Source organism: Ranitomeya variabilis, chromosome 5 (assembly GCF_051348905.1).
Source record: "Ranitomeya variabilis isolate aRanVar5 chromosome 5, aRanVar5.hap1, whole genome shotgun sequence".
Taxonomy (NCBI): Eukaryota; Metazoa; Chordata; class Amphibia; order Anura; family Dendrobatidae; genus Ranitomeya; species Ranitomeya variabilis.
Genome location: NC_135236.1, coordinates 9,135,913 through 9,158,005, shown reverse-complemented (window position 1 = coordinate 9,158,005; position 22,093 = coordinate 9,135,913). Strand labels below are relative to the sequence as shown.

General features: G+C 51.9%; 1 long non-coding RNA gene across 1 annotated transcript in view; it reads left to right on the top strand.

Annotated features, from left to right (window-relative positions):
• Positions 1 to 20,890, top strand: part of LOC143773239 (uncharacterized) — a 46,850-nt gene extending 25,960 nt beyond the window's left edge. The window contains exons 2-3 of the long non-coding RNA XR_013215113.1: positions 20,656 to 20,738; positions 20,811 to 20,890. This is a non-coding gene — a long non-coding RNA (uncharacterized LOC143773239). The remainder of the gene's footprint in view (positions 1 to 20,655; positions 20,739 to 20,810) is intronic.
• The last annotated feature ends 1,203 nt before the right edge of the window (positions 20,891 to 22,093 follow it).

The window sequence follows — 22,093 nt, the reverse complement described above, 5'->3', positions numbered from 1 at the left end:
CCAGATGGCAGCACTGTCTGATCTCTGCCTATAGATGTGTGATCTGCTGTGTCACCACCAGATGGCCGCACTGTCTGATCTCTGCCTATAGATGTGTGATCTGCTGTGTCACCACCAGATGGCAGCGCTGTCTGATCTCTGCCTATAGATGTGTGATCTGCTGTGTCACCACCAGATGGCAGCACTGTCTGATCTCTGCCTATACATGTGTGATCTGCTGTGTCACCACCAGATGGCAGCACTGTCTGATCTCTGCCTATAGATGTGTGATCTGCTGTGTCACCACCAGATGGCAGCACTGTCTGATCTCTGCCTATAGATGTGTGATCTGCTGTGTCACCACCTGATGGCAGCACTGTCTGATCTCTGCCTATAGATGTGTGATCTGCTGTGTCACCACCAGATGGCAGCACTGTCTGATCTCTGCCTATAGATGTGTGATCTGCTGTGTCACCACCAGATGGCAGCACTGTCTGATCTCTGCCTATAGATGTGTGATCTGCGGTGTCACCACCAGATGGCAGCGCTGTCTGATCTCTGCCTATAGATGTGTGATCTGCGGTGTCACCACCAGATGGCAGCACTGTCTGATCTCTGCCTATAGATGTGTGATCTGCTGTGTCACCACCAGATGGCAGCGCTGTCTGATCTCTGCCTATAGATGTGTGATCTGCTGTGTCACCACCTGATGGCAGCACTGTCTGATCTCTGCCTATAGATGTGTGATCTGCTGTGTCACCACCAGATGGCAGCACTGTCTGATCTCTGCCTATAGATGTACGTTCTGCTGTGTCACCACCAGATGGCGGCACTGTCTGATCTCTGCCTATAGATGTGTGATCTGCTGTGTCACCACCAGATGGCGGCACTGTCTGATCTCTGCCTATAGATGTGTGATCTGCTGTGTCACCACCAGATGGCGGCACTGTCTGATCTCTGCCTATAGATGTGTGATCTGCTGTGTCACCACCAGATGGCAGCACTGTCTGATCTCTGCCTATAGATGTGTGATCTGCTGTGTCACCACCAGATGGCGGCACTGTCTGATCTCTGCCTATAGATGTGTGATCTGCTGTGTCACCACCAGATGGCAGCACTGTCTGATCTCTGCCTATAGATGTGTGATCTGCGGTGTCACCACCAGATGGCAGCGCTGTCTGATCTCTGCCTATAGATGTGTGATCTGCTGTGTCACCACCAGATGGCAGCGCTGTCTGATCTCTGCCTATAGATGTGTGATCTGCTGTGTCACCACCAGATGGCAGCGCTGTCTGATCTCTGCCTATAGATGTGTGATCTGCTGTGTCACCACCAGATGGCAGTGCTGTCTGATCTCTGCCTATAGATGTACGTTCTCCTGTGTCACCACCAGATGGCAGCACTGTCTGATCTCTGCCTATAGAGGTGTGATCTGCTGTGTCACCACCAGATGGCAGCGCTGTCTGATCTCTGCCTATAGATGTGTGATCTCCTGTGTCACCACCAGATGGCAGCACTGTCTGATCTCTGCCTATAGATGTGTGATCTGCTGTGTCACCACCAGATGGCAGCACTGTCTGATCTCTGCCTATAGATGTGTGATCTGCTGTCACCACCAGATGGCGGCACTGTCTGATCTCTGCCTATAGATGTGTGATCTCCTGTGTCACCACCAGATGGCGGCACTGTCTGATCTCTGCCTATAGATGTGTGATCTGCTGTGTCACCACCAGATGGCAGCACTGTCAGATCTCTGCCTATAGATGTGTGATCTGCTGTCACCACCAGATGGCAGCACTGTCTGATCACTGCCTATAGATGTGCGATCTGCTGTGTCACCACCAGATGGCAGCACTGTCTGATCTCTGCCTATAGATGTGTGTTCTGCTGTGTCACCACCAGATGGCAGCACTGTCTGATCTCTGCCTATAGATGTACGTTCTGCTGTGTCACCACCAGATGGCAGCACTGTCTGATCTCTGCCTATAGATGTGCGATCTGCTGTGTCACCACCAGATGGCAGCACTGTCTGATCTCTGCTTATAGATGTGTGATCTGCTGTGTCACCACCAGATGGCAGCACTGTCTGATCTCTGCTTATAGATGTGGGATCTGCTGTGTCACCACCAGATGGCGGCGCTGTCTGATCTCTGCCTATAGATGTGTGATCTGCTGTGTCACCACCAGATGGCAGCGCTGTCTGATCTCTGCCTATAGATGTGTGATCTGCTGTGTCACCACCAGATGGCGGCGCTGTCTGATCTCTGCCTATAGATGTGTGATCTGCTGTGTCACCACCAGATGGCAGCACTGTCTGATCTCTGCCTATAGATGTGTGATCTGCTGTGTCACCACCAGATGGCGGCACTGTCTGATCTCTGCCTATAGATGTGTGATCTGCTGTGTCACCACCAGATGGCGGCGCTGTCTGATCTCTGCCTATAGATGTGTGATCTGCTGTGTCACCACCAGATGGCAGCACTGTCTGATCTCTGCCTATAGATGTGTGATCTGCTGTGTCACCACCAGATGGCAGCACTGTCTGATCTCTGCCTATAGATGTGTGATCTGCTGTGTCACCACCAGATGGCAGCACTGTCTGATCTCTGCCTATAGATGTGTGATCTGCTGTGTCACCACCAGATGGCAGCACTGTCTGATCTCTGCCTATAGATGTGTGATCTGCTGTGTCACCACCAGATGGCAGCGCTGTCTGATCTCTGCCTATAGATGTGTGATCTGCTGTGTCACCACCAGATGGCAGCACTGTCTGATCTCTGCCTATAGATGTACGTTCTGCTGTGTCACCACCAGATGGCAGCGCTGTCTGATCTCTGCCTATAGATGTGTGATCTGCTGTGTCACCACCAGATGGCAGCGCTGTCTGATCTCTGCCTATAGATGTACGTTCTACTGTGTCACCACCAGATGGCAGCACTGTCTGATCTCTGCCTATAGATGTGTGATCTGCTGTGTCACCACCAGATGGCCGCACTGTCTGATCTCTGCCTATAGATGTGTGATCTGCTGTGTCACCACCAGATGGCGGCGCTGTCTGATCTCTGCCTATAGATGTGTGATCTGCGGTGTCACCACCAGATGGCAGCACTGTCTGATCTCTGCCTATAGATGTGTGATCTGCTGTGTCACCACCAGATGGCAGCACTGTCTGATCTCTGCCTATAGATTTGTGATCTGCTGTGTCACCACCAGATGGCAGCACTGTCTGATCTCTGCCTATAGATGTGTGATCTGCGGTGTCACCACCAGATGGCAGCGCTGTCTGATCTCTGCCTATAGATGTGTGATCTGCTGTGTCACCACCAGATGGCAGCACTGTCTGATCTCTGCCTATAGATGTACGTTCTCCTGTGTCACCACCAGATGGCAGCACTGTCTGATCTCTGCCTATAGATGTGTGATCTGCTGTGTCACCACCAGATGGCGGCACTGTCTGATCTCTGCCTATAGATGTGTGATCTGCGGTGTCACCACCAGATGGCAGCGCTGTCTGATCACTGCCTATAGATGTGTGATCTGCTGTGTCACCACCAGATGGCAGCACTGTCTGATCTCTGCCTATAGATGTGTGATCTGCTGTGTCACCACCAGATGGCAGCGCTGTCTGATCTCTGCCTTTAGATGTGTGATCTGCGGTGTCACCACCAGATGGCAGCACTGTCTGATCTCTGCCTATAGATGTGTGATCTGCTGTGTCACCACCAGATGGCAGCGCTGTCTGATCTCTGCCTATAGATGTGTGATCTGCTGTGTCACCACCAGATGGCGGCACTGTCTGATCTCTGCCTATAGATGTACGTTCTCCTGTGTCACCACCAGATGGCAGCACTGTCTGATCTCTGCCTATAGATGTGTGATCTGCTGTGTCACCACCAGATGGCAGCACTGTCTGATCTCTGCCTATAGATGTGTGATCTGCTGTGTCACCACCAGATGGCAGCACTGTCTGATCTCTGCCTATAGATGTGCGATCTCCTGTGTCACCACCAGATGGCAGCACTGTCTGATCTCTGCCTATAGATGTGCGATCTGCTGTGTCACCACCAGATGGCAGCACTGTCTGATATCTGCCTATAGATGTGTGATCTGCTGTGTCACCACCAGATGGCAGCACTGTCTGATCTCTGCCTATAGATGTGTGATCTGCGGTGTCACCACCAGATGGCAGCACTGTCTGATCTCTGCCTATAGATGTGTGATCTGCTGTGTCACCACCAGATGGCGGCACTGTCTGATCTCTGCCTATAGATGTGTGATCTGCTGTCACCAACAGATGGCAGCACTGTCTGATCTCTGCCTATAGATGTGTGATCTGCTGTGTCACCACCAGATGGCAGCACTGTCTGATCACTGCCTATAGATGTGTGATCTGCTGTGTCACCACCAGATGGCGGCACTGTCTGATCTCTGCCTATAGATGTGTGATCTGCTGTGTCACCACCAGATGGCGGCACTGTCTGATCTCTGCCTATAGATGTGTGATCTGCTGTGTCACCACCAGATGGCAGCACTGTCTGATCTCTGCCTATAGATGTGTGATCTGCTGTGTCACCACCAGATGGCAGCGCTGTCTGATCTCTGCCTATAGATGTGTGATCTGCTGTGTCACCACCAGATGGCGGCACTGTCTGATCTCTGCCTATAGATGTGTGATCTGCTGTCACCACCAGATGGCAGCACTGTCTGATCTCTGCCTATAGATGTGTGATCTGCTGTGTCACCACCAGATGGCAGCACTGTCTGATCTCTGCCTATAGATGTACGTTCTGCTGTGTCACCACCAGATGGCAGCGCTGTCTGATCTCTGCCTATAGATGTGTGATCTGCTGTGTCACCACCAGATGGCAGCGCTGTCTGATCTCTGCCTATAGATGTGTGATCTGCTGTGTCACCACCAGATGGCGGCACTGTCTGATCTCTGCCTATAGATGTGTGATCTGCTGTCACCACCAGATGGCAGCACTGTCTGATCTCTGCCTATAGATGTGCGATCTGCTGTGTCACCACCAGATGGCAGCGCTGTCTGATCTCTGCCTATAGATGTGTGATCTGCGGTGTCACCACCAGATGGCAGCACTGTCTGATCTCTGCCTATAGATGTGTGATCTGCTGTGTCACCACCAGATGGCGGCGCTGTCTGATCTCTGCCTATAGATGTGTGATCTGCTGTATCACCACCAGATGGCAGCACTGTCTGATCTCTGCCTATAGATGTGTGATCTGCGGTGTCACCACCAGATGGCAGCACTGTCTGATCTCTGCCTATAGATGTGTGATCTCCTGTGTCACCACCAGATGGCAGCGCTGTCTGATCTCTGCCTATAGATGTGTGATCTGCTGTGTCACCACCAGATGGCGGCACTGTCTGATCTCTGCCTATAGATGTGTGATCTGCTGTGTCACCACCAGATGGCGGCACTGTCTGATCTCTGCCTATAGATGTGTGATCTGCTGTGTCACCACCAGATGGCAGCACTGTCTGATCTCTGCCTATAGATGTGTGATCTGCTGTGTCACCACCAGATGGCAGCGCTGTCTGATCTCTGCCTATAGATGTACGTTCTGCTGTGTCACCACCAGATGGCGGCACTGTCTGATCTCTGCCTATAGATGTACGTTCTGCTGTGTCACCACCAGATGGCAGCGCTGTCTGATCTCTGCCTATAGATGTGTGATCTGCGGTGTCACCACCAGATGGCAGCACTGTCTGATCTCTGCCTATAGATGTACGTTCTGCTGTGTCACCACCAGATGGCAGCGCTGTCTGATCTCTGCCCATAGATGTGTGATCTGCTGTGTCACCACCAGATGGCAGCGCTGTCTGATCTCTGCCTATAGATGTACGTTCTGCTGTGTCACCACCAGATGGCAGCGCTGTCTGATCTCTGCCTATAGATGTGTGATCTGCGGTGTCACCACCAGATGGCAGCACTGTCTGATCTCTGCCTATAGATGTACGTTCTGCTGTGTCACCACCAGATGGCGGCACTGTCTGATCTCTGCCCATAGATGTGTGATCTGCTGTGTCACCACCAGATGGCAGCGCTGTCTGATCTCTGCCTATAGATGTGTGATCTGCTGTGTCACCACCAGATGGCAGCACTGTCTGATCTCTGCCTATAGATGTACGTTCTGCTGTGTCACCACCAGATGGCAGCGCTGTCTGATCTCTGCCTATAGATGTGTGATCTGCGGTGTCACCACCAGATGGCAGCACTGTCTGATCTCTGCCTATAGGTGTGTGATCTGCTGTGTCACCACCAGATGGCAGCACTGTCTGATCTCTGCCTATAGATGTGTGATCTGCTGTGTCACCACCAGATGGCAGCACTGTCTGATCTCTGCCTATAGATGTGTGATCTGCGGTGTCACCACCAGATGGCAGCGCTGTCTGATCTCTGCCTATAGATGTGTGATCTGCTGTGTCACCACCAGATGGCGGCACTGTCTGATCTCTGCCTATAGATGTGTGATCTGCGGTGTCACCACCAGATGGCAGCACTGTCTGATCTCTGCCTATAGATGTGTGATCTGCGGTGTCACCACCAGATGGCGGCACTGTCTGATCTCTGCCTATAGATGTGTGATCTGCTGTGTCACCACCAGATGGCGGCACTGTCTGATCTCTGCCTATAGATGTGTGATCTGCGGTGTCACCACCAGATGGCGGCACTGTCTGATCTCTGCCTATAGATGTGTGATCTGCGGTGTCACCACCAGATGGCGGCACTGTCTGATCTCTGCCTATAGATGTGTGATCTGCTGTGTCACCACCAGATGGCGGCACTGTCTGATCTCTGCCTATAGATGTGTGATCTGCTGTGTCACCACCAGATGGCGGCACTGTCTGATCTCTGCCTATAGATGTGTGATCTGCTGTGTCACCACCAGATGGCGGCACTGTCTGATCTCTGCCTATAGATGTGTGATCTGATGTGTCACCACCAGATGGCGGCACTGTCTGATCTCTGCCTATAGATGTGTGATCTGCGGTGTCACCACCAGATGGCAGCGCTGTCTGATCTCTGCCTATAGATGTGTGATCTGCTGTATCACCACCAGATGGCAGCACTGTCTGATCTCTGCCTATAGATGTGTGATCTGCTGTGTCACCACCAGATGGCAGCGCTGTCTGATCTCTGCCTATAGATGTGTGATCTGCGGTGTCACCACCAGATGGCGGCACTGTCTGATCTCTGCCTATAGATGTGTGATCTGCTGTGTCACCACCAGATGGCGGCACTGTCTGATCTCTGCCTATAGATGTGTGATCTGCGGTGTCACCACCAGATGGCAGCGCTGTCTGATCTCTGCCTATAGATGTGTGATCTGCTGTGTCACCACCAGATGGCAGCGCTGTCTGATCTCTGCCTATAGATGTGCGATCTCCTGTGTCACCACCAGATGGCAGCACTGTCTGATCTCTGCCTATAGATGTGCGATCTGCTGTGTCACCACCAGATGGCAGCACTGTCTGATCTCTGCCTATAGATGTGCGATCTCCTGTGTCACCACCAGATGGCGGCACTGTCTGATCTCTGCCTATAGATGTGCGATCTCCTGTGTCACCACCAGATGGCGGCACTGTCTGATCTCTGCCTATAGATGTGTGATCTGCGGTGTCACCACCAGATGGCAGCACTGTCTGATCTCTGCCTATAGATGTGTGATCTGCTGTGTCACCACCAGATGGCAGCACTGTCTGATCTCTGCCCATAGATGTGTGATCTGCTGTGTCACCACCAGATGGCAGCGCTGTCTGATCTCTGCCTATAGATGTGTGATCTGCGGTGTCACCACCAGATGGCAGCACTGTCTGATCTCTGCCTATAGATGTGTGATCTGCTGTGTCACCACCAGATGGCAGCACTGTCTGATCTCTGCCCATAGATGTGTGATCTGCTGTGTCACCACCAGATGGCAGCACTGTCTGATCTCTGCCTATAGATGTGTGATCTGCTGTGTCACCACCAGATGGCAGCACTGTCTGATCTCTGCCCATAGATGTGTGATCTGCTGTGTCACCACCAGATGGCGGCACTGTCTGATCTCTGCCTATAGATGTGTGATCTGCGGTGTCACCACCAGATGGCAGCACTGTCTGATCTCTGCCTATAGATGTGTGATCTGCGGTGTCACCACCAGATGGCAGCACTGTCTGATCTCTGCCCATAGATGTGTGATCTGCTGTGTCACCACCAGATGGCAGCACTGTCTGATCTCTGCCTATAGATGTGTGATCTGCGGTGTCACCACCAGATGGCAGCACTGTCTGATCTCTGCCCATAGATGTGTGATCTGCTGTGTCACCACCAGATGGCGGCACTGTCTGATCTCTGCCTATAGATGTGTGATCTGCGGTGTCACCACCAGATGGCAGCACTGTCTGATCTCTGCCTATAGATGTGTGTTCTGCTGTGTCACCACCAGATGGCAGCACTGTCTGATCTCTGCCTATAGATGTGTGATCTGCTGTGTCACCACCAGATGGCAGCACTGTCTGATCTCTGCCCATAGATGTGTGATCTGCTGTGTCACCACCAGATCGCAGCACTGTCTGATCTCTGCCTATAGATGTGTGATCTGCTGTGTCACCACCAGATGGCAGCACTGTCTGATCTCTGCCTATAGATGTGCGATCTGCTGTGTCACCACCAGATGGCAGCGCTGTCTGATCTCTGCCTATAGATGTGTGATCTGCTGTGTCACCACCAGATGGCAGCACTGTCTGATCTCTGCCTATAGATGTGCGATCTGCTGTGTCACCACCAGATGGCAGCGCTGTCTGATCTCTGCCTATAGATGTGTGATCTGCTGTGTCACCACCAGATGGCAGCGCTGTCTGATCTCTGCCTATAGATGTGTGATCTGCTGTGTCACCACCAGATGGCAGCACTGTCTGATCTCTGCCTATAGATGTGTGATCTGCGGTGTCACCACCAGATGGCAGCACTGTCTGATCTCTGCCTATAGATGTGTGATCTGCTGTGTCACCACCAGATGGCAGCACTGTCTGATCTCTGCCTATAGATGTGTGATCTGCTGTGTCACCACCAGATGGCAGCACTGTCTGATCTCTGCCTATAGATGTGTGATCTGCGGTGTCACCACCAGATGGCAGCACTGTCTGATCTCTGCCTATAGATGTGTGATCTGCTGTGTCACCACCAGATGGCAGCACTGTCTGATCTCTGCCTATAGATGTACGTTCTGCTGTGTCACCACCAGATGGCAGCGCTGTCTGATCTCTGCCTATAGATGTGTGATCTGCTGTGTCACCACCAGATGGCAGCACTGTCTGATCTCTGCCTATAGATGTACGTTCTGCTGTGTCACCACCAGATGGCAGCGCTGTCTAAACTCTGCCTATAGATGTGTGATCTGCTGTGTCACCACCAGATGGCGGCACTGTCTGATCTCTGCCTATAGATGTGAGATCTGCTGTGTCACCACCAGATGGCAGCGCTGTCTGATCTCTGCCTATAGATGTGTGATCTGCTGTGTCACCACCAGATGGCAGCACTGTCTGATCTCTGCCTATAGATGTACGTTCTGCTGTGTCACCACCAGATGGCAGCACTGTCTGATCTCTGCCTATAGATGTGTGATCTGCTGTGTCACCACCAGATGGCAGCACTGTCTGATCTCTGCCTATAGATGTGTGATCTGCTGTGTCACCACCAGATGGCAGCACTGTCTGATCTCGGCCTATAGATGTGTGATCTGCGGTGTCACCACCAGATGGCAGCACTGTCTGATCTCTGCCTATAGATGTGTGATCTGCTGTGTCACCACCAGATGGCAGCACTGTCTGATCTCTGCCTATGGATGTGTGATCTGCTGTGTCACCACCAGATGGCAGCACTGTCTGATCTCTGCCTATAGATGTGTGATCTGCTGTGTCACCACCAGATGGCAGCACTGTCTGATCTCTGCCTATAGATGTGTGATCTGCTGTGTCACCACCAGATGGCAGCGGTGTCTGATCTCTGCCTATAGATGTGCGATCTGCTGTGTCACCACCAGATGGCAGCGCTGTCTGATCTCTGCCTATAGATGTACGTTCTGCTGTGTCACCACCAGATGGCAGCACTGTCTGATCTCTGCCTATAGATGTACGTTCTGCTGTGTCACCACCAGATGGCAGCACTGTCTGATCTCTGCCTATAGATGTGTGATCTGCGGTGTCACCACCAGATGGCAGCACTGTCTGATCTCTACCTATAGATGTGTGATCTGCTGTGTCACCACCAGATGGCAGCACTGTCTGATCTCTGCCTATAGATGTGTGATCTGCTGTGTCACCACCAGATGGCGGCACTGTCTGATCTCTGCCTATAGATGTGTGATCTGCTGTGTCACCACCAGATGGCAGCGCTGTCTGATCTCTGCCTATAGATGTGTGATCTGCGCCTATAGATGTGAGATCTGCTGTGTCACCACCAGATGGCGGCACTGTCTGATCTCTGCCTATAGATGTGAGATCTGCTGTGTCACCACCAGATGGCGGCACTGTCTGATCTCTGCCTATAGATGTGAGATCTGCTGTGTCACCACCAGATGGCGGCACTGTCTGATCTCTGCCTATAGATGTGTGATCTGCGCCTATAGATGTGAGATCTGCTGTGTCACCACCAGATGGCGGCACTGTCTGATCTCTGCCTATAGATGTGAGATCTGCTGTGTCACCACCAGATGGCGGCACTGTCTGATCTCTGCCTATAGATGTGAGATCTGCTGTGTCACCACCAGATGGCAGCGCTGTCTGATCTCTGCCTATAGATGTGCGATCTGCTGTGTCACCACCAGATGGCGGCGCTGTCTGATCTCTGCCTATAGATGTGTGATCTGCGCCTATAGATGTGAGATCTGCTGTGTCACCACCAGATGGCAGCGCTGTCTGATCTCTGCCTATAGATGTGTGATCTGCTGTGTCACCACCAGATGGCAGCACTGTCTGATCTCTGCCTATAGATGTGAGATCTGCTGTGTCACCACCAGATGGCGGCACTGTCTGATCTCTGCCTATAGATGTGCGATCTGCTGTGTCACCACCAGATGGCAGCACTGTCTGATTTCTGCCTATAGATGTGTGATCTGCTGTGTCACCACCAGATGGCAGCACTGTCTGATCTCTGCCTATAGATGTGTGATCTGCGGTGTCACCACCAGATGGCAGCACTGTCTGATCTCTGCCTATAGATGTACGTTCTGCTGTGTCACCACCAGATGGCGGCACTGTCTGATTTCTGCCTATAGATGTGTGATCTGCTGTGTCACCACCAGATGGCAGCACTGTCTGATCTCTGCCTATAGATGTGTGATCTGCTGTGTCACCACCAGATGGCAGCACTGTCTGATCTCTGCCTATAGATGTGTGATCTGCTGTGTCACCACCAGATGGCAGCACTGTCTGATCTCTGCCTATAGATGTACGTTCTGCTGTGTCACCACCAGATGGCGGCACTGTCTGATCTCTGCCTATAGATGTGTGATCTGCTGTGTCACCACCAGATGGCAGCACTGTCTGATCTCTGCCTATAGATGTGTGATCTGCTGTGTCACCACCAGATGGCGGCACTGTCTGATCTCTGCCTATAGATGTGAGATCTGCTGTGTCACCACCAGATGGCAGCGCTGTCTGATCTCTGCCTATAGATGTGTGATCTGCTGTGTCACCACCAGATGGCGGCACTGTCTGATCTCTGCCTATAGATGTGAGATCTGCTGTGTCACCACCAGATGGCAGCGCTGTCTGATCTCTGCCTATAGATGTGTGATCTGCGGTGTCACCACCAGATGGCAGCACTGTCTGATCTCTGCCTATAGATGTGTGATCTGCTGTGTCACCACCAGATGGCAGCACTGTCTGATCTCTGCCTATAGATGTGTGATCTGCTGTGTCACCACCAGATGGCGGCACTGTCTGATCTCTGCCTATAGATGTGAGATCTGCTGTGTCACCACCAGATGGCAGCACTGTCTGATCTCTGCCTATAGATGTGTGATCTGCTGTGTCACCACCAGATGGCAGCACTGTCTGATCTCTGCCTATAGATGTGTGTTCTGCTGTGTCACCACCAGATGGCAGCGCTGTCTGATCTGTGCCTATAGATGTGTGATCTGCTGTGTCACCACCAGATGGCAGCGCTGTCTGATCTGTGCCTATAGATGTGTGATCTGCTGTGTCACCACCAGATGGCAGCACTGTCTGATCTCTGCCTATAGATGTGTGATCTGCTGTGTCACCACCAGATGGCAGCACTGTCTGATCTCTGCCTATAGATGTGAGATCTGCTGTGTCACCACCAGATGGCAGCACTGTCTGATCTGTGCCTATAGATGTGTGATCTGCTGTGTCACCACCAGATGGCAGCACTGTCTGATCTCTGCCTATAGATGTGTGATCTGCTGTGTCACCACCAGATGGCAGCACTGTCTGATCTCTGCCTATAGATGTGTGATCTGCTGTGTCACCACCAGATGGCAGCACTGTCTGATCTCTGCCTATAGATGTGCGATCTGCTGTGTCACCACCAGATGGCAGCGCTGTCTGATCTCTGCCTATCGATGTGTGATCTGCGGTGTCACCACCAGATGGCAGCACTGTCTGATCTGTGCCTATAGATGTGTGATCTGCTGTGTCACCACCAGATGGCAGCACTGTCTGATCTCTGCCTATAGATGTGCGATCTGCTGTGTCACCACCAGATGGCAGCACTGCCTGATCTCTGCCTATAGATGTGAGATCTGCTGTGTCACCACCAGATGGCAGCACTGTCTGATCTGTGCCTATAGATGTGTGATCTGCTGTGTCACCACCAGATGGCAGCACTGTCTGATCTCTGCCTATAGATGTGCGATCTGCTGTGTCACCACCAGATGGCAGCGCTGTCTGATCTCTGCCTATAGATGTGTGATCTGCTGTGTCACCACCAGATGGCAGCACTGTCTGATCTCTGCCTATAGATGTGAGATCTGCTGTGTCACCACCAGATGGCAGCGCTGTCTGATCTGTGCCTATAGATGTGTGATCTGCTGTGTCACCACCAGATGGCAGCACTGTCTGATCTCTGCCTATAGATGTGCGATCTGCTGTGTCACCACCAGATGGCAGCACTGTCTGATCTCTGCCTATAGATGTGAGATCTGCTGTGTCACCACCAGATGGCAGCACTGTCTGATCTCTGCCTATAGATGTGTGATCTGCTGTGTCACCACCAGATGGCAGCGCTGTCTGATCTCTGCCTATAGATGTGAGATCTGCTGTGTCACCACCAGATGGCAGCACTGTCTGATCTGTGCCTATAGATGTGTGATCTGCTGTGTCACCACCAGATGGCAGCACTGTCTGATCTCTGCCTATAGATGTGCGATCTGCTGTGTCACCACCAGATGGCAGCGCTGTCTGATCTCTGCCTATCGATGTGTGATCTGCGGTGTCACCACCAGATGGCAGCACTGTCTGATCTGTGCCTATAGATGTGTGATCTGCTGTGTCACCACCAGATGGCAGCACTGTCTGATCTCTGCCTATAGATGTGCGATCTGCTGTGTCACCACCAGATGGCAGCACTGCCTGATCTCTGCCTATAGATGTGAGATCTGCTGTGTCACCACCAGATGGCAGCACTGTCTGATCTGTGCCTATAGATGTGTGATCTGCTGTGTCACCACCAGATGGCAGCACTGTCTGATCTCTGCCTATAGATGTGCGATCTGCTGTGTCACCACCAGATGGCAGCGCTGTCTGATCTCTGCCTATAGATGTGTGATCTGCTGTGTCACCACCAGATGGCAGCACTGTCTGATCTCTGCCTATAGATGTGAGATCTGCTGTGTCACCACCAGATGGCAGCGCTGTCTGATCTGTGCCTATAGATGTGTGATCTGCTGTGTCACCACCAGATGGCAGCACTGTCTGATCTCTGCCTATAGATGTGCGATCTGCTGTGTCACCACCAGATGGCAGCACTGTCTGATCTCTGCCTATAGATGTACGTTCTGCTGTGTCACCACCAGATGGCAGCGCTGTCTGATCTCTGCCTATAGATGTGTGATCTGCTGTGTCACCACCAGATGGCAGCACTGTCTGATCTCTGCCTATAGATGTGTGATCTGCGGTGTCACCACCAGATGGCAGCGCTCTCTGATCTCTGCCTATAGATGTGTGATCTGCTGTGTCACCACCAGATGGCAGCGCTGTCTGATCTCTGCCTATAGATGTGTGATCTGCTGTGTCACCACCAGATGGCAGCACTGTCTGATCTCTGCCTATAGATGTGTGATCTGCTGTGTCACCACCAGATGGCAGCACTGTCTGATCTCTGCCTATAGATGTGTGATCTGCTGTGTCACCACCAGATGGCAGCACTGTCTGATCTCTGCCTATAGATGTGTGATCTGCTGTGTCACCACCAGATGGCAGCACTGTCTGATCTCTGCCTATAGATGTGTGATCTGCTGTGTCACCACCAGATGGCAGCACTGTCTGATCTCTGCCTATAGATGTGTGATCTGCTGTGTCACCACCAGATGGCAGCACTGTCTGATCTCTGCCTATAGATGTGTGATCTGCTGTGTCACCACCAGATGGCAGCACTGTCTGATCTCTGCCTATAGATGTGTGATCTGCTGTGTCACCACCAGATGGCGGCACTGTCTGATCTCTGCCTATAGATGTGTGATCTGCTGTGTCACCACCAGATGGCAGCACTGTCTGATCTCTGCCTATAGATGTGTGATCTGCTGTGTCACCACCAGATGGCAGCACTGTCTGATCTCTGCCTATAGATGTGTGATCTGCTCTGTCACCACCAGATGGCAGCACTGTCTGATCTCTGCCTATAGATGTGTGATCTGCGGTGTCACCACCAGATGGCAGCACTGTCTGATCTCTGCCTATAGATGTGTGATCTGCTGTCACCACCAGATGGCAGCACTGTCTGATCTCTGCCTATAGATGTGTGATCTGCGGTGTCACCACCAGATGGCGGCACTGTCTGATCTCTGCCTATAGATGTGCGATCTGCTGTGTCACCACCAGATGGCAGCACTCTGATCTCTGCCTATAGATGTGCGATCTGCTGTGTCACCACCAGATGGCAGCGCTGTCTGATCTCTGCCTATAGATGTACGTTCTGCTGTGTCACCACCAGATGGCGGCACTGTCTCATCTCTGCCTATAGATGTGTGATCTGCTGTGTCACCACCAGATGGCAGCACTGTCTGATCTCTGCCTATAGATGTGTGATCTGCTGTGTCACCAACAGATGGCAGCGCTGTCTGATCTCTGCCTATAGATGTGTGATCTGCTGTGTCACCACCAGATGGCGGCACTGTCTGATCTCTGCCTATAGATGTGTGATCTGCTGTCACCACCAGATGGCAGCACTGTCTGATCTCTGCCTATAGATGTGTGATCTGCTGTGTCACCACCAGATGGCAGCACTGTCTGATCTCTGCCTATAGATGTGTGATCTGCTGTGTCACCACCAGATGGCAGCACTGTCTGATCTCTGCCTATAGATGTGTGATCTGCTGTGTCACCACCAGATGGCAGCACTGTCTGATCTCTGCCTATAGATGTGTGATCTGCTGTGTCACCACCAGATGGCAGCGCTGTCTGATCTCTGCCTATAGATGTGTGATCTCCTGTGTCACCACCAGATGGCAGCACTGTCTGATCTCTGCCTATAGATGTGCGTTCTGCTGTCACCACCAGATGGCGGCACTGTCTGATCTCTGCCTATAGATGTGTGATCTGCTGTGTCACCACCAGATGGCAGCACTGTCTGATCTCTGCCTATAGATGTACGTTCTGCTGTGTCACCACCAGATGGCAGCACTGTCTGATCTCTGCCTATAGATGTACGATCTGCTGTGTCACCACCAGATGGCAGCACTGTCTGATCTCTGCCTATAGATGTGCGATCTGCTGTGTCACCACCAGATGGCAGCGCTGTCTGATCTCTGCCTATAGATGTGTGATCTCCTGTGTCACCACCAGATGGCAGCACTGTCTGATCTCTGCCTATAGATGTGTGATCTGCTGTGTCACCACCAGATGGCAGCGCTGTCTGATCTCTGCCTATAGATGTGTGATCTGCTGTGTAACCACCAGATGGCAGCGCTGTCTGATCTCTGCCTATAGATGTGTGATCTGCGGTGTCACCACCAGATGGCGGCACTGTCTGATCTCTGCCTATAGATGTGTGATCTGCTGTGTCACCACCAGATGGCAGCACTGTCTGATCTCTGCCTATAGATGTGTGATCTGCTGTGTCACCACCAGATGGCAGCACTGTCTGATCTCTGCCTATAGATGTGTGATCTGCTGTGTCACCACCAGATGGCAGCACTGTCTGATCTCTGCCTATAGATGTGTGATCTGCTGTGTCACCACCAGATGGCGGCACTGTCTGATCTCTGCCTATAGATGTGTGATCTGCTGTGTCACCACCAGATGGCGGCACTGTCTGATCTCTGCCTATAGATGTGTGATCTGCTGTGTCACCACCAGATGGCAGCGCTGTCTGATCTCTGCCTATAGATGTGTGATCTGCTGTGTCACCACCAGATGGCGGCACTGTCTGATCTCTGCCTATAGATGTGTGATCTGCTGTCACCACCAGATGGCAGCACTGTCTGATCTCTGCCTATAGATGTGTGATCTGCTGTCACCACCAGATGGCAGCACTGTCTGATCTCTGCCTATAGATGTGTGATCTGCTGTGTCACCACCAGATGGCAGCACTGTCTGATCTCTGCCTATAGATGTGCGATCTGCTGTGTCACCACCAGATGGCAGCACTGTCTGATCTCTGCCTATAGATGTGTGATCTCCTGTGTCACCACCAGATGGCGGCACTGTCTGATCTCTGCCTATAGATGTGCGTTCTGCTGTGTCACCACCAGATGGCAGCACTGTCTGATCTCTGCCTATAGATGTGTGATCTGCGGTGTCACCACCAGATGGCAGCGCTGTCTGATCTCTGCCTATAGATGTGTGATCTGCTGTGTCACCACCAGATGGCAGCACTGTCTGATCTCTGCCTATAGATGTGTGATCTCCTGTGTCACCACCAGATGGCAGCGCTGTCTGATCTCTGCCTATAGATGTGTGATCTGCTGTGTCACCACCAGATGGCAGCACTGTCTGATCTCTGCCTATAGATGTGCGATCTGCTGTGTCACCACCAGATGGCAGCACTGTCTGATCTCTGCCTATAGATGTGTGATCTGCTGTGTCACCACCAGATGGCAGCGCTGTCTGATCTCTGCCTATAGATGTGTGATCTGCTGTGTCACCACCAGATGGCAGCGCTGTCTGATCTCTGCCTATAGATGTGTGATCTGCTGTGTCACCACCAGATGGCAGCACTGTCTGATCTCTGCCTATAGATGTGAGATCTGCTGTGTCACCACCAGATGGCGGCACTGTCTGACCTCTGCCTATAGATGTGTGATCTGCTGTGTCACCACCAGATGGCAGCGCTGTCTGATCTCTGCCTATAGATGTGTGATCTGCTGTGTCACCACCAGATGGCAGCACTGTCTGATCTCTGCCTATAGATGTGTGATCTGCTGTGTCACCACCAGATGGCAGCACTGTCTGATCTCTGCCTATAGATGTGTGATCTGCTGTGTCACCACCAGATGGCAGCGCTGTCTGATCTCTGCCTATAAATGTGTGATCTGCTGTGTCACCACCAGATGGCAGCACTGTCTGATCTCTGCCTATAGATGTGAGATCTCCTGTGTCACCACCAGATGGCAGCACTGTCTGATCTCTGCCTATAGATGTGTGATCTGCTGTGTCACCGCCAGATGGCAGCACTGTCTGATCTCTGCCTATAGATGTGTGATCTGCTGTGTCACCACCAGATGGCAGCGCTGTCTGATCTCTGCCTATAGATGTGTGATCTGCTGTGTCACCACCAGATGGCAGCACTGTCTGATCTCTGCCTATAGATGTGAGATCTGCTGTGTCACCACCAGATGGCAGCGCTGTCTGATCTCTGCCTATAGATGTGTGATCTGCGGTGTCACCACCAGATGGCAGCGCTGTCTGATCTCTGCCTATAGATGTACGTTCTGCTGTGTCACCACCAGATGGCAGCACTGTCTGATCTCTGCCTATAGATGTGTGATCTGCTGTGTCACCACCAGATGGCAGCACTGTCTGATCTCTGCCTATAGATGTACGTTCTGCTGTGTCACCACCAGATGGCAGCGCTGTCTGATCTCTGCCTATAGATGTGTGATCTGCTGTGTCACCACCAGATGGCGGCACTGTCTGATCTCTGCCTATAGATGTGTGATCTGCTGTGTCACCACCAGATGGCAGCGCTGTCTGATCTCTGCCTATAGATGTGTGATCTGCTGTGTCACCACCAGATGGCGGCACTGTCTGATCTCTGCCTATAGATGTGTGATCTCCTGTGTCACCACCAGATGGCAGCACTGTCTGATCTCTGCCTATAGATGTGTGTTCTGCTGTGTCACCACCAGATGGCAGCGCTGTCTGATCTCTGCCTATAGATGTACGTTCTGCTGTGTCACCACCAGATGGCAGCACTGTCTGATCTCTGCCTATAGATGTGTGATCTGTTGTGTCACCACCAGATGGCAGCACTGTCTGATCTCTGCCTATAGATGTGTGATCTGCTGTGTCACCACCAGATGGCGGCGCTGTCTGATCTCTGCCTATAGATGTGTGATCTGCTGTGTCACCACCAGATGGCAGCACTGTCTGATCTCTGCCTATAGATGTGCGATCTGCTGTGTCACCACCAGATGGCAGCGCTGTCTGATCTCTGCCTATCGATGTGTGATCTGCTGTGTCACCACCAGATGGCAGCGCTGTCTGATCTCTGCCTATAGATGTGCGATCTGCTGTGTCACCACCAGATGGCAGCGCTGTCTGATCTCTGCCTATAGATGTACGTTCTGCTGTGTCACCACCAGATGGCAGCGCTGTCTGATCTCTGCCTATAGATGTGTGATCTGCTGTGTCACCACCAGATGGCAGCACTGTCTGATCTCTGCCTATAGATGTGTGATCTGCTGTGTCACCACCAGATGGCGGCACTGTCTGATCTCTGCCTATAGATGTACGTTCTGCTGTGTCACCAGCAGATGGCAGCGCTGTCTGATCTCTGCCTATAGATGTGTGATCTGCGGTGTCACCACCAGATGGCAGCGCTGTCTGATCTCTGCCTATAGATGTGTGATCTGCTGTGTCACCACCAGATGGCAGCACTGTCTGATCTCTGCCTATAGATGTGTGATCTGCTGTGTCACCACCAGATGGCAGCACTGTCTGATCTCTGCCTATAGATGTGTGATCTGCTGTGTCACCACCAGATGGCAGCACTGTCTGATCTCTGCCTATAGATGTGTGATCTGCTGTGTCACCACCAGATGGCGGCACTGTCTGATCTCTGCCTATAGATGTGTGATCTGCTGTGTCACCACCAGATGGCAGCGCTGTCTGATCTCTGCCTATAGATGTGTGATCTGCTGTGTCACCACCAGATGGCAGCACTGTCTGATCTCTGCCTATAGATGTGTGATCTGCTGTGTCACCACCAGATGGCAGCGCTGTCTGATCTCTGCCTATAGATGTGTGATCTGCTGTGTCACCACCAGATGGCAACGCTGTCTGATCTCTGCCTATAGATGTGTGATCTGCGGTGTCACCACCAGATGGCAGCCCTGTCTGATCTCTGCCTATAGATGTGCGATCTGCTGTGTCACCACCAGATGGCAGCACTGTCTGATCTCTGCCTATAGATGTGTGATCTGCTGTGTCACCACCAGATGGCAGCGCTGTCTGATCTCTGCCTATAGATGTGTGATCTGCTGTGTCACCACCAGATGGCAGCGCTGTCTGATCTCTGCCTATAGATGTGTGATCTGCTGTGTCACCACCAGATGGCAGCACTGTCTGATCTGTGCCTATAGATATGTGATCTGCGGTGTCACCCCCAGATGGCGGCACTGTCTGATCTCTGCCTATAGATGTGTGATCTGCTGTGTCACCACCAGATGGCAGCGCTGTCTGATCTCTGCCTATAGATGTGTGATCTGCTGTGTCACCACCAGATGGCGGCACTGTCTGATCTCTGCCTATAGATGTGTGATCTCCTGTGTCACCACCAGATGGCAGCACTGTCTGATCTCTGCCTATAGATGTGTGATCTGCTGTGTCACCACCAGATGGCAGCTCTGTCTGATCTCTGCCTATAGATGTGCGATCTGCTGTGTCACCACCAGATGGCGGCACTGTCTGATCTCTGCCTATAGATGTGTGATCTGCTGTGTCACCACCAGATGGCGGCACTGTCTGATCTCTGCCTATAGATGTGTGATCTGCTGTGTCACCACCAGATGGCGGCACTGTCTGATCTCTGCCTATAGATGTGTGATCTCCTGTGTCACCACCAGATGGCAGCGCTGTCTGATCTCTGCCTATAGATGTGTGATCTGCGGTGTCACCACCAGATGGCAGCACTCTGATCTCTGCCTATAGATGTGTGATCTGCTGTGTCACCAGCAGATGGCAGCTCTGTCTGATCTCTGCCTATAGATGTGTGATCTCCTGTGTCACCACCAGATGGCAGCACTGTCTGATCTCTGGGTCTCCTGCAGATGTCTTCCTGTGAATACACGGACTACGACTCCCCAGAAGATAATGAGGAGGAGGATGGGAGTGATCCCCTTGGAGACTTTAGGTGAGATGTCACGTGACCATTGTATTTGTCAGTAAGAAGTAGGGGGTCATCCCCTTATAGTTCTTGTCTCAGCCCTGCAGATGATGCCTTAGATTCACCCTATCAGCAGCTGGCGCAGCGTGACACTTCCGTCCTCCGCTCCGTGCCGTCAGGTAAGCATCTTGCTGTCATATACTGACTAATTGGTTGCCATGCTTTACACTGCAGCTCTGCTCTGTTAGGGCTTGTCTGGTATTAGTGACTCCAGATTAGCTGCATTGAGGAATCTCAAGTCCTCTTCCTGTCTCATTGGTTGGTCTGCTGTTCCTTAACTCTCCCATACTTTACACTGCAGCTCTGCTTCTTTACACTAGATAATGTGGCAGAGAACCAGCAGGAAGGCAAGATGATTATGTAACAACAAAGTCAGAGGGGAGGGGACTCAGTAAGGGGGAGGAGCTTCTGTATGGCGAAAAATATCGGGTAAGTGAAGTTAAGTAATGAGAAGCCTCAATACAGAAGATGAGACTCAGTGTGGAGGAGCCTTAGTGGGGGAGAAGTCTCAATATAGAGGAGGAGCAATAATAAGCAGGTGGAGTCTCAGTGATGAGGTGGAGTCTTCTTAATAAGAGGCGGAGCTTCAGTAAGAAGGTGGAGTCTCAGTATGGAAGAGGAGCAATGATAAGCAGGTTGTAAGACTCACTTGGTGAGGTGGACTCACAAAGCTGCGGGTCAGCCAGAGTGTTGGCCCAGGAGGCTGGAAGGCACATGGAACAATAAAGAGCCGGCCAACAGGCTATCCTGGACAGCAGACAGACAGCGAGGCAGAACTCTCCACAGAACCAAGAGGGCAGGAGAGGAAAACAGAAAGTCTGAGACAACACAAAGATGTAGGTGGCAACGTAATGTGAACCGACTCCAGTAACAGTCTGTGATGCTTACAGCAAACGACGCGTTAACCACAGCACAAGCAGATTATAGAAGATTGTGACACAGTGATAAGCCTGCAGCAAACAATTGGTGACCAGAAGCAGATGTCCGCACTCGCTCTCCCCGGGGCTCTCGTGCGGTGCTGGGACGCCAGCGCCCAATCAGCACTCGTGTGACTACCTCCGCCGTCTGACATTTTGAACATGAAGAGGAAGTCCAGGCTACAGCTGATCCCCGACTTCCTCTTCCTGCTCAAAACAAAAAGGCAAATCCAGGCAATTATCTTGATGGGAGTTGGACACATTTCGTAGATATTGCTCCATTGACCGATTGATGTCCTGTCTTCCCATTACTTTGGGGTTGATAAGCTGAGAAATCTAAAGATTGTTTTTTTAATTCTTGCTGAGGGCTCTCCAGAGCCAGAAACGAATTACACACTGTGGTCA